Source organism: Macaca nemestrina, chromosome 17 (assembly GCF_043159975.1).
Source record: "Macaca nemestrina isolate mMacNem1 chromosome 17, mMacNem.hap1, whole genome shotgun sequence".
NCBI lineage: Eukaryota > Metazoa > Chordata > Mammalia > Primates > Cercopithecidae > Macaca > Macaca nemestrina.
The window spans coordinates 12,405,752-12,418,524 of NC_092141.1; the positions used below are offsets into that span (position 1 = coordinate 12,405,752).

General features: G+C 43.3%; 1 long non-coding RNA gene across 5 annotated transcripts in view; it reads left to right on the forward strand.

The window, feature by feature from the left end:
- LOC105473546 (uncharacterized) overlaps positions 1-12,773 on the forward strand; it is a 64,464-nt gene that overhangs the window by 13,250 nt on the left and 38,441 nt on the right. The window contains exons 4-5 of one of the 5 annotated variants that reach the window (XR_011615392.1): positions 2,876-2,988; positions 3,618-4,110. The exons of 3 other annotated variants lie outside the window; for them this stretch is intronic. This is a non-coding gene — a long non-coding RNA (uncharacterized lncRNA). Of the gene's footprint in view, positions 1-2,875; positions 2,989-3,617; positions 4,111-12,773 lie in introns of those variants that run through there. One more of the 5 variants, XR_011615391.1, reaches the window with a different exon arrangement.

Consider the following 12,773-nt stretch of genomic DNA (forward strand, 5'->3'; position numbering starts at 1 on the left):
GCTCACTCATCTTACTATTTGGGATGTGGTCCCTAAAATCACTGAGGAAATCAGCATGGTTGAGTCAAAGGGCTGTTGAGTGCATATCAGCACAACCAACCCGCTTATCCAGTCCCAAGTACTTCTCAGGTAGCCTTCAGGGTATCTGTGGCTCCCCTCTTCCTTGCTCAGGATGCAGGAGGAAGAGCTCTCACCCATTGTCACTACTTCCCATTACATATCCTTCTTGCTGTCCTTCAAACATGCCAAATGCTTCCATATCCAGGCTTTTGTCTTCACACCCTGCCTGGAATGCTTTTCCAGCAGATACTGCCATGAAATTCTCTTCTCTTTATTTAGGGGTCAGTTCAAATGTCACCTCCTCCGAGAGGTCTTCCTGGAAGTCATATCTACAACAGCTCCTTTATAACCCCATTCTCTCTTCCTGCTTTATCTTCTTAGATATAAGCCATTACTCTGTATTATACACACATATATATATATACACACACACATCATATTGTGTATATATATACACACACACACTATATATATGATGTGATATTGTGTATATATATAAATTAAAATAAATTATAAATATATATATTTTAGAGATGAAGTGTCCCTCTGTCACCAAGGCTGGAGTGCAGTGGCATGATCTCAGCTCACTGCAGCCTTGAACTATCCGGCTCAAGCAATCCCCTTGCTGGGACCACAGGCACACACTATCATTCTTGGCGAATTTTTAAAATTTTGTTAGAGACGGGGTCTTGCTATGTTGCTTGGGCTAAATATTACACACTTATTTGTTTATTATCTACTTCTTCCACACAAATGCACACTACATAAGAGTGCTCAATAAACAGTTGTTGAATAAATAAATGAGTGAATGAGTGATGATAATGTCCATTCCTTATACTTGGATAAAACTTTACTACAAATATGGCTGTACATTTGCATGCAAATTCAGTCAGGAATTCACATCCTCATTCTTTTAATATGGTGTTTATTTCTCCCTTGGTGTTGTAACCACCCTTGTAAATGTGTAATTACAGACTGAGATACAGGCTCTGAAGGGAGGCTACATAGACTGAGGCCTCCTAGAGAGAGCACCCTTTGAGCTGGGAACTGAACGGCAGTAGTCTATCGACTGCGTGAAGTGCGGGGAAGAACGCTGCAGAGAAAACAGTATACACACCGTAGTTCCTCAATGTTATGGCACATGTTTCTTCAGATCTTCACCTTTCTGACTTTGGAATAGCCTTAGAATCGATATCCATCTCATGATCACTTTTGGTCAGGTGGCAGCCGTGACATATTGCCATTGCTTGGACTCATGAGATCTCTACTGTTGTTGGTGATGGCATGGCTAGACAACTGAAGAGCCATCTGAGGGAGGCTTATCAGTCTCGATTGCCATCTGAAAAACTCCCACTGGTATCTTCTGGTTAGGCCAAGAAAGTGCCAACATCAACAATTTGAGAATGCCTGTCCAGGACTTGGGAAAAAAAAATCTAGAAGGCAGGCCAGGCACAGTGGCTCACGCCTGTAATCCCAGCACTTTGGGAGGCCAAGGTGGGCGGATCACCTGAGGTCAGGAGTTCAAGAACAACCTCAACATGGAGAAATCCCGTCTCTACTAAAAATACAAAAATTAGCTGGGCGTGGTGGCGCATGCCTGTAATCCCAGCTACTTGGGAGGCTGAGGCAGAAGAATTGCTTGAACCTAGGAGGTGGAGGTTTCGATGAACCGAGATCAGGCCATTGCACTTCAGTCTGGGCAACAAGAGCGAAACTCAGTCTCCAAAGAAAAGAAAAGAAAAGAAAAATCTAGAAGGCGATAGAGGAGATGGAAACTGAAGATACCGAATCATCAACACTCTTGGAGGTTCAGAGAAAGAAAGCTCTGAGGATGTGAAATAAGACAGACACCGATGCCTCAGAGCTGAAAGCCATTCAGAAGTGCCAGTCTCTCAACGTGAGGAGATTTTAGAAATACCGTAATCAATGAGTTCAGCATGTATTTTCATTTTTATGTAGGCACAAGAGCAATAAATGATTCAGTCCTATGTCTAAGGAAGGCTACACGAACTCTTTTGAGAAGCATAAGATAACAATTCTGAGCATTAATCATTAAGAAAATTTGGTGTCAAAATTTCATTGGCAGAGATTTTTATTTCTTAAAGTTACATAAAGTAACGGTACGTTTAGAATCGGTGAGATCTTGGATTGGATGGAATACGGTAAGATTGGTTTGAAGATCTGAGGGTTGGGTTGGACGGTGCCAGCGCACGTGGGCAAGCGGGTGGTGAGGAGCACCCACGTTGGCGGGAGGAGGCTGATCAGTGGCCCGTCATGGTGTGCCCTGAGAAGGGATAGCTTCTTCGAGATTGAACTAATGGGCTATTTTCTGCAACATCAATGCATTGTCATCTTAATAGCCCTCAGTACAGTTTAAGTGTAAGAATTACTTTGCTACTGACTTTGAGAAGAAACATATGGCAGATAGACACAATACTCACTCTCCAAATCACCCCAAATAAATAGAACAAGGCCAAAGGCACCCCTAGGGATATATACGGAAGAGAAAAGGCAAGGCTGAATTAACATCTACAGGGCGGGAAGAGGAGGTCAGATGTCTGTGGAAATAACTGTTTAGCTCTCCAGGTCATTCAGTATTTGCAAGCCGTAAATGAAATTGTCCAAATTTGTTTTCTCATGAAAACGTCAGCTTGAGAGCTTAAAGTGAGTAATTCTTTTCTTATGGTCTGAAAAAAGAAGCCCATTTTATTTTGTTGCCCTCAAGACGAAAGAGGCTTTTTGTTCTTGTTCCATGTTTCCAGTTCGCTGGTACTTTTCAGATTTGCTTACATAGAGTGATGATATAAATTTTCAGGTGGAAGAAACTAGATGCTGACATGTTTGTTTGGTTTAAGCCAGAGCTGTCATCACCAATCTGCTGGGCCTGGAAGGATGGGGTTCTCGGTTTCCCCTTTGCCTGTTCCCCAGGTGAGATCTGTGACCCACAAATGACTCTTTCTTTGCAAGACATGTTAATAGGATGGTGCATAAAAGGGATACGGCTACATAATTCTTGTTAATAAATGTCCTGTTTAGTTACCTCATGTTAATTAATCTCAAAGCAAAGACAGTTGTCAGATTTTGTTTGGGTTCAAGCCTGAAAATAACTTGTAGCTTTTAAAAAATACCTAGTTTTTCTTTTTCTCTTTCTTCCTCTCCCTCTCGTCCTCCTCTACTTTTCTTCTTCTCTTCCTCCTCTCTTTCCTCCTTCTCCTCCCCTTCCTCTTCCTCTTCTTCCTCTTCCTTCTTCCTCTCCTCCCCTTCCTCCTCCTCTTCCTCCCCCTACCCTTAATGTTTCTTTTTCAAAGAATAGAGCAGAGACTAATATGTAGTCATTTGGCTTGAGAAGGAATCATTAGCTGTCATAGCTGAAAAGGATGTCAGAGTGCACAGAAACTAGTGGTTTTCAAGCTGCTCTGAGGATCTGAAGGGTTTTAATACCCAATGTATGGGATGCAACTGGAAGGTCTGATGGGTGGGGCTTCCACCCCTCCTCTGATTCAGCCACAGTGCCTTGATTTTCTTTCTGGTTCTACATATGTGATTTCTGTCTCAAGTTTTGCAAGGAGAAGAAGATTTGAACTCTTGGAAAGGTCCGAAAGCTGCTGGTGCAAACCAAACCTCTCACTCACAGATGAGGAAGCTCATGTCCGGTGATGCAAAGTGATTTGCCTAAGATCGCAAAGCTTCTGGGTAAGGGAGTTGGAGCTAGGAGTCCTTTACTTTCCCTGTTGTCTGGGGCTGAGTACAGAGAGGTATTATGCTGAGAAGCAGAGAGAAGATGGAACAAAGAAAGTGTACTGTGTTTCCATCTCTCTGGGATGCAGAGTAAGACAGGTCTCTTGAAACACCTCTTGGGTGACAGAAGATGACATCTGCATGATGATCAACAAGAACAACATTCATGTGTGAATCGCTTCTTTGGCTTCTGGCTGAGATTAAGTGCAATGCATGTGTGACTCCTAGTCCTCCGGTGTCTCTGATGATTGGAGGAAGACTGGTAAGGTCTGCTACAGTCTTCAGAGTCTGTGCTGTGGAACTGTTGTCATGTCCCAGTTTCATTGCTAATACAATTTTTCTTCTATACTCTTTGGTTTATTTTTTGTTATTTTTGGTGGGTTCCTAGGAGTGATTTATAGAAATGTGCACCAAGTCAGCCATATTTCCCAGAAAGATTTAGAGTTGAGTCACACTTTGATTTATTGACCAAGGGAAAGTTTTAAGGTAAATAATTAGACATAAATAAAAACATTCCACGTATTTATTATTTTTATTTTTATTTTTTTGAGATGGAGTCTCGCTCTGTCAAACAGGCTGGAGTGCAGTGGCACGATCTTGGCTCACTGCAACCTCCGCCTCCCGGGTTCAAGTGATTCTCCTGCTTCAGCCTCATGAGTAACTGGGACTACAGGCGCCTGCCACCACACAAGGCTAACTTTGGATTTTTAGTAGAGACAGGGTTTTGCCATGTTGGCCAGGCTGGTTTTGAACTCTTGACCTCAAGTGATCAGCCCACCTCAACCTCCCAAAGTGCTGGGATTACAGGCATGAACCACTGTGCCCGGTCAAGATATTTATTTTTTAAAGCAATACCTTTGTTATTATATTAAAACAGTGAAGATTTTTTTGAGAGGTTATACAGCATTGTACTAGGAGACTGAAAAACTATCTCTGCTCCTCGCTAGTTATGTGACATTGGGAACGTCACTTACCCTCTCTGTGCTTTGAACTTCCTCATCTGTAAAATGCTAATAATAATAGCACCTCCATATAGAGTTGCTATGAGGATTAAATGTGTTAATACATAAAGCTGCTATAACAATGCCTGGCTTGGGATTGATTCATTGTGCTTTGTTAGTCTGAGTATTGGTATCTCTCAACAATTCAGGGAAATTCTTGACCTGTACTGCTTTAAATGTTTCTACCCCTTCTGACTGTTAGAGACTGAATGTTTAGTCAAAATTAATATGTTGAAACTTAATCCCCAGTGTGAGGGTATTAGGAGAAGAGACTTTTGGGGGCTGATTAGGTCATAAGGACAGTAACCTCATGAATGAGATTAGTGCGCTAATAGAAGAGACCCCTACAGGCCAGGCATGGTGGTTCACCTGTGATCCCGGCACTTTGGGAGGCTGAGGTGGGCGAATCACCTGAGGTCAGGAGTTAGAGATCAGCCTGGCAAATGTGGTGAAACCCCGTCTCTACTAAAAATACAAAAAATTAGCCGGGCATGGTGGCACTTGCCTGTAGTCCAAGCAACTTGGGAGGCTGAGGCAGGAAAATCACTTGAGCCTGGGAGGTGGAGGTTGCAATGAGCGGAGATCGGGCCACTGCACTTCAGCCTGGGTGACGGAGTGAGACTTCATTTCAAAAAAAGAAAAAAAAAAAAAAAAAAAAAAAGACCCCAGATAACTCCCTTGCCTCTTCCATCACGTGAAAATGTGGCAAAAAGACAGTCATCTATACATCAAGAAGTGGGCCCTCCCCAAGAGCCAAACATACCAGTACCTTGATCTTTGACTTTCCAGCCTCCAGAACTATAAGAAATAAATTTCTATTGTTGATAAGCCACCTAGTCTATGACATGTTTGTTATAACAGCTGGAATAGACTAAGATACAATCTATTGACCTCCTCAGGACTCATCTCTTTTGTATTTCTGTTTCTTTGTCTCTGGAGGAACTTCTGAATAATTTTCTTGTTTCCAGCCTTTAAGTTATTACTATTCTGATGCACTCTGTCCAATATGCTTTGAGATCTATTTGTGATGGAGACAACCTGCTGAACACAGCAGTCCATTATCTCCTTCTTTTGTATTAATGATATTATAGTTGGACACCTGAATACTCAGCTAGGTGACATTTCTCAGACACCTTTGCAGTTGGATGTGGCCCGGTAACTAACACTTCAATAGAATGTGACTGGAAGTAATGTGGGCCATGTCAACAGAGCAGGTGCATCTCCTCTATAGCCTTTCTCCTTCTTGCGAGCTAGAATAATGCTATCCTAAAGTTGTCTACAGAACACAGTGAGTCCTTAAACTGCCACTGGTTTGCAATGGGATACGTTGGAAAATGGAAAGAAAAGCACTCAGAAACATGGCAGTAATTCAACGTTGTCACGATACCCAAATGTTGTCATTTTTCTGGTAATTCATTTTATTGCGTTTTTAAAAAGGAATTGCTCAAAGGATTGAAAAATAAAAACTATCTTATCACCTGTGCCTGTGACCAGCTGAGATTAATGTCCTAGGGGATAGTTGAGAAACAAGAAGGAAGGAACTTGCATCCCTCAGTGACCACCCAGAGCAGAGCAGTCTGCCTGCTGCGATGTTCACCTCAGACTTTACATGAGAGAGAATTAAACCGCCGGGCGCGGTGGCTCACGCCTGTAATCCCAGCACTTTGGAAGGCCGAGGTGGGCAGATCACCTGAGGTTGGGAGTTCAAGACCAGCCTGACCAACATGGAGAAACTCTGTCTCTACTAAAAATAGAAAATTAGCTGGGTGTGGTGGCACATGCCTGTAATCCCAGCTGCTGGGGAGGCTGAGGCAGGAGAATTGCTTGAACCCAGGAGGCGGAGGTTGTGGTGAGCCGGAGATCGCGGTGAGCTGGAGATCGCGCCACTGCACTCCAGCCTGGGCAACAAGAGCAAAACTCCGTCTCAAAAAATAAAAAAAAGAGAGAATTAAACCATCATCTTCTTTAACCTGTTGAATGATTGTTAGACCTCTTTCTGTGGCAGTCAAACCTTACCTCATCACACATCCATCCCATTTTAAACCCCAGCTCTTACACATTTTATTTCTAGAAATTGTATTTGATTCTTTTAAATATCTCTTAATCTTTAAAAAGAGATTCTCATTCCTTGATCATATTTGCAAGCCTCTGTTGCTTTTTAATTTTTCAGCAGTTGTTAAAACAAAGTCTTGTTTAAGCACCAAGATACAACAAATATGAACTTTCAAATGGAGGTGCCAAATCTCCACATGCAGATAGTCATCAGGAATTTCTGAGAAACTTGCTCTGAAACACTGAGACTCTCTCAACTGCTTGAAGAATAGAAACCCAGTCTCTACTAAAAATACAAGAATTAGCTGAGCATGGTGGTGCATGCCTGTAATCCCAGCTACTTGGGAGGCTGAGGTGGGAGAGTCACTTGAACCCAGGAGGCGGAGGTTGCCTCCTTAATCCAAAGGATTAAGAGCATGGACAAGAAAAGATTTTGGTGAAGAAGATTTCTTCAGAAAAATTGATCTTGAGATCTCCCTCCTCTCTTCACCCCAAAGATGATCCTGCACCAAAGTTGATGGGAGGCAAAGTCAGAGCCTGCCCTGGGGACAGCCAATATCTGGGTAGACCTTGACTAACTTAAAAACTAGTTGGAAATATCTTTGTTTTATTTCTCTTTTCTTTAATTGGTTAAGGTTGAAAATTATAAAAAGAGTGCATATTACCACAATCTGGGTGCTGTAAAACAACAAAAATGTATTGTCTCACAGTTCTGAAGGGCAGAAGTCTAAATTCAGGGCATTAGCAAGGCCGGGCTCCTTCTGAAGTCTCTAGGACCCTTCCTTACCACTTCCAGCTTCTAGTAGCCCCAGGCAGTCCTTGGCTTGTGTCAGCAAACTCCAGTTTTTGCCTGCATCTTCTTGTGGCTGTCTTTCCTCTGTGTCTGTGTCTGTAGCATTCTCCTCCCTGTAGGTGTCTGTGTACAAATGTCACTCTTTTTAATTTTATTATTATTATTATTTTTTGACATGGAGTCTCACTTTGCTGCCCAGGGTACAATGCAGTGGCATGATCTCGGCTCACTGCAACCTCCACCTCCTGGGTTTAAGTGATTCTCCCACCTCAGCCTCCCAAGTAGCTGGGATTACAGGCATGTGTTGCCATGCCCGGCTAATTTTTATATTTTTAGTAAAGATGGAGTTTTTGGCATGTTGGCCAGGCTGGTCTTGAACTCCTGACCTCAAGCGATCACCTTGGCCTCCCAAAGTACTGGGATTACAGGCGTGAGCCACGGTGCCTGGCCCAAATGTCACTTTTCTTATAAGGACACCAGTTGTATTAGATTAAAGGCCCATCCTACTCCAGTATGACCACGTCTTAACTAATTATTGTATCTGCAACAACCTCATTTCCAAATAAGGTCACTTTTTTGAGGTGCTGGGAGTTAAGACTTCAACATATATTTTTTTGGAGGGGGGACATAATTCAACTCATAGCATAGGGAGAGAAAGGAAAGGAGTGGGGGTAACAAAAGGTGAGAAGTCCATCTTCTGAGGTTCATCTTCCTAAAACCCCTGTTTCTGCTCTACTCAGTGGTCTGTATCCTTACTTCCTCCATAAACTTTTGGTATAAACTTCCTGCTTCAAAGACTCTTGACCTTCTGAACTTCTACCTAATTCTCTGCTCCATTCCTGGAGACTGCCCTCCACCCTCACCCCTACTTTATGCCTTGGTGGTCATGATGGATCCTGCTCACCATTCCTCCTCAGCGCCCCCCGCCCTCCTCACCTAGGTCTGCTGTGCACACAAGGTCACAGCCCTGACCTTCTTGTACTCCCCAACAGGATACACATCTTGCCTCTTCGGCTTCTTGCCCAGCACACAATGAGCCTCACGTGTCCAGAGATCTTGCCTTAGAGTCCCCTTCCTCCCCGTCCTCGCTGATCCGACCATCTGCCAGAAGCCGAGCTCTAGCCACCTGCTTCAGGACTGCTTTTGTGTCTCAGTGCTGGGAATCCCAGGGCAAACTGCTAGCGTGAGAAAGTTCTCACGTTGGCCCTTGAAATTTCCCCTAGTTTTCCTTTAGGACTAGTATGGCAGTTATATCCATTTGTCAAAATACAGGGATCAGGGCTTGTAAAGGAGGAAAATATAACTGTGGGAGAAACATTTAATATTAGAAAATCTTCATGTGGCGTGTATAAAATTAAATTGAGGCTCAGAGTTCGAACTTCTTTCCCTGATGAATCCTTTGTGTTTCTGTGAATGCACTTGTAAAATACAAGCCCAGTATGTTGGAAAAACAATACCTCAAACCTTTGAGTGAGGTTGACCCAGGAGTACTGAATAGCTTACTTGAGATGGTAGTTTCCCGAGAAGACACCTCCCAGAAGAAGGCTGTGTTAGGATGATGAGAGTTTTGAGCTGAGCATTAGGGAGCTGAGGCAAGTCTTTTCACCATTCTGGATTTTGGTTTCCTCACCTGCAGTAGCACAGGGTAAGTGAGTTCTTTCAGCCTTACTGTTCCAATTATTTTAAAAAATGACCAAAATCTTTTAAAGTTGGGATTACAGGCATGTGCCACCATGCCTGGCTAATTTTCGATTTTTGGGGAACAAAATTCAACTCATAGCATAGGGAGAGAAAGTAAAGGGGTAGGGGGTAACAAAAAAATGAGAAGTCCATCTTCTGAGGTCCATCTTCCTAAAACCCTTGTTTCTGTTCTACTCAGTTGGCCTATATCCTTACTTCCTTTAGGACTAGTATAGCATTAAACACATAAAGCCTATTAAATATTTATATCCTGATTCAATACATTTATATTGAATTATACATTATATCCTCATTCAATACATTTATACACTTTTGTTGTCAGAAAACAATAGTGATCTTTTATTTCTGTAAAAACTCTACCAAAATCTAGTAGACAAATAAATCTACAAATTATTTACAAAAAATTTAAAAACCGTGTGAATCTGGAAAACTTATAGCCCTCAATTAAACTTTCTAAAACTCAGGGTTTCATTTTTTCCCCCAAACACACAAGCCAGTCTAATTTTTTTTTTTATCTGAACACATCGTCCAGATACATCTTGATCCATCTCTTTCATGAAGGAATGCAGCCAAAAGTTTCTTCCTCCCTGAAAAGCAATTCTCTAAATCAAGACCAACTTTTTAATGACTCAGAGTCAAAGAGGCATTTTGGATGCTGCAGAAAGCCATTTAGCCATAGGATCACGCTTCTCATTTGCCCTAACGAAGCAGTGGTTTAAGGTTTGGGGAAAGTTCTTTGGAGATTTGGGGAAAGTTCTTTGGAGATGATGTACAACTCTCGCTACAGATGGATCGAGCCATTCAAAGTAGAATTTTGCAACTATATTTTCAGGCGATCACAGAAGTCTCTCATAAAATCAGTTCTTCATTTCTAAATAAGTTATGTTATTTAAAGTACAATCTGCGTGTACATAGACTAATAATAATCTGGCCAGAAATGTGTGCAGCCCGTTTGGGACTCAGGAGTCAGTGGTGGTTTGGAAACAGATTGGGGTTGGCTGGTAGCTATGGACATTCACTGGTGGCACATTTGGTATCCACTTCCTTTCTGCTTCCTCTCCTTTGGAGGAAGGGTCTGCCTGCTTTTTGTGGCCGCCTAGCATTCTGTTTGGAGTTCCAGGGTAAGCCCTGCTTGGAATAAGCACATCTAGGAAAATCCCATATCATTTGGATTAGTCAAACAGGCTGCTATGGTCTAACTGTTTGTGTCCTCCCAAAATTCATGTTGAAATCCTACCCCATAAGGTGATAGGATTAACAGGTGAGAGCTTTGGGAGGTGATGAAATCACAAGGGTAGAGCCCTCATGAATGGGATTAGATGACTCGTTAAAGAGGCCTGAGAGAGACCCCATTGGCCTTCCCGCCATGTAAATGGGCCCTCACCGGACACCACATTTCCTGGACCATTGATCTTGGACTCTTCAGGCTCCAGAACTGACAGCAAGGGATTTCTGTGGTTTAGAAGCTACCCAGTCTATGGTATTTTGCTATAGCACCCCAAATGGACTAAGACACAGCCCATAGCTTTCCTCTGGCTACAGGGATTGGCTCAGAGTTGCTTGGGTAGCATGAAAATCAGGGGCCAGGTGCGGTGGCTCATGCCTGTAATCCCAGCACTTCGGGAGGCCAAGCGGGGGTGGGGGGGATCACGAGGTCAGGAGTTCAAGACCAGCCTGACCAACGTGGTGAAACCCCATCTCTACTAAAAATACAAAAATTAGCCAGGCGTGGTGGCGGGCACCTATAATCCCAGCTACTCAGGAGGCTGAGGCAGGAGAATCACTTGAACCAGGGGGGCGGAGGTTGCAGTGAGCCAAGATGGTACCACTGCACTTTAGCCTGGGTGACAAACAAAAAAAAAAGAAAAAAAGAAACTCAGGACTTCTGTGAGAAATGGCTCTCTTTGAGGAATCATAAAGCCCTAGTTTCTGCTGCTGGTAGCTACTACTTTACCATCATGAAGAAGGCAAAGCTGGTATGAGCTACGATGAAAATATGAGCGAATTGCAGAGAACTCTTGTGGTGAGAGCGGGGAAGAGTGGAAGGAGGGAGGAGACAGTGAACATAAACAAATAAATAAATGAGGTGAGCATGCAAATAAATGCATTGGGGTCATATGACGTGTGGTGAAGAGAGGATGTGAGCCTGCCTTTGATGGGCAGGGTAGGGAAACATGTGCCACAGCCCCACTGTGGATGCTAGGGGGATTTCACACAAATGAAGGCATCGGCCATGTGTCTTTGCAGCAGACTTACAGTATGTACATGCCGACGCCTCGGGACTCCATGGACCTGACTCTCTTGTGTCCTTCCTGGCCTCTGGTGTCATAGATCCTGTGCAGTATCTTGCTCACTTCAGTGGGGTCCAAGTTTAGGTTTTTGCAGTTTCACAAATGGGTGTATGAACAAAAAGAAATAAACACGTTTGTACCTCACCCTGAGACTGTGTCTGCTGAAAGAGAAGGAGACAGATTTCACCTTGGAGCGTCCCTCCTGGCTGACTTGCCAAGGAATGCACTTTGGACTGGAAGAATTTCCACAGCTGTGTGGAGGGTGGTGTTCTGATGGCCAGGCCCCAGATGATGTTGTTGGTCCATGTGGAAGACTTGATCTTTGCGGGGAGGTCAAGGAAACCTAGATAAAATGATGGAAGGTAGGAAGACGAGAGTGGTAGGAGAAATATGAAAAGCATTGGGAGTTTTTCTCCTTGAGCAGAGGCACCTAAAAGCAGACAATGTTTACATAGTAGCTTGATTGTGAGAAAGCCCTTTTTCTGGGCCTCAGTTTGCTCATCTGGGAAATGAAGGAGATTAACACTGTGATCCATACAGCTGCTTTCGGCCCTAAATTCTGTGATTCTAGAAATAATTACGTATATGAAAGATTTTTATGCATAAGCAAGGGTCTGTTTTCCAACTCCATTGCAACAAAAGAGGAAAATATGATATCTGAGGCAGAGCTTCTTGACTTTGAGAATTGTTTTTCTCTAGGAGAAAACAATGGAAGTTTTAAAATGACAGTTTCTTGGAAATTTATAAGGAAATAATACATTGCTATTTTTTTTTCTGGGATGAAATTATCTAAAGAATCCACCCCCTAAAAATGTGACTTTGAATTTGCATGGAAGTTAATATATTAAAATGTAAATGCCAGGTTCTAAGTTCTGAGACCGAGTCTGGCTCTGTCGCCCAAGCTGGAGTAGAGTGGCGGGATCTTAGCTCACTGCAAGCTCCGCCTCCCGGGTTCACGCCATTCTCCTGCCTCAGCCTCCCGAGTAGCTGGGACTACAGGCGCCCACCACCTCGCCCGGCTAGTTTTTTGTATTTTGTTTAGTAGAGACGGGGTTTCACCGTGTTAGCCAGGATGGTCTCGATCTCCTGACCTCATGATCCGCCCGTCTCGGCCTCCCAAAGTGCTGGGATTACAGG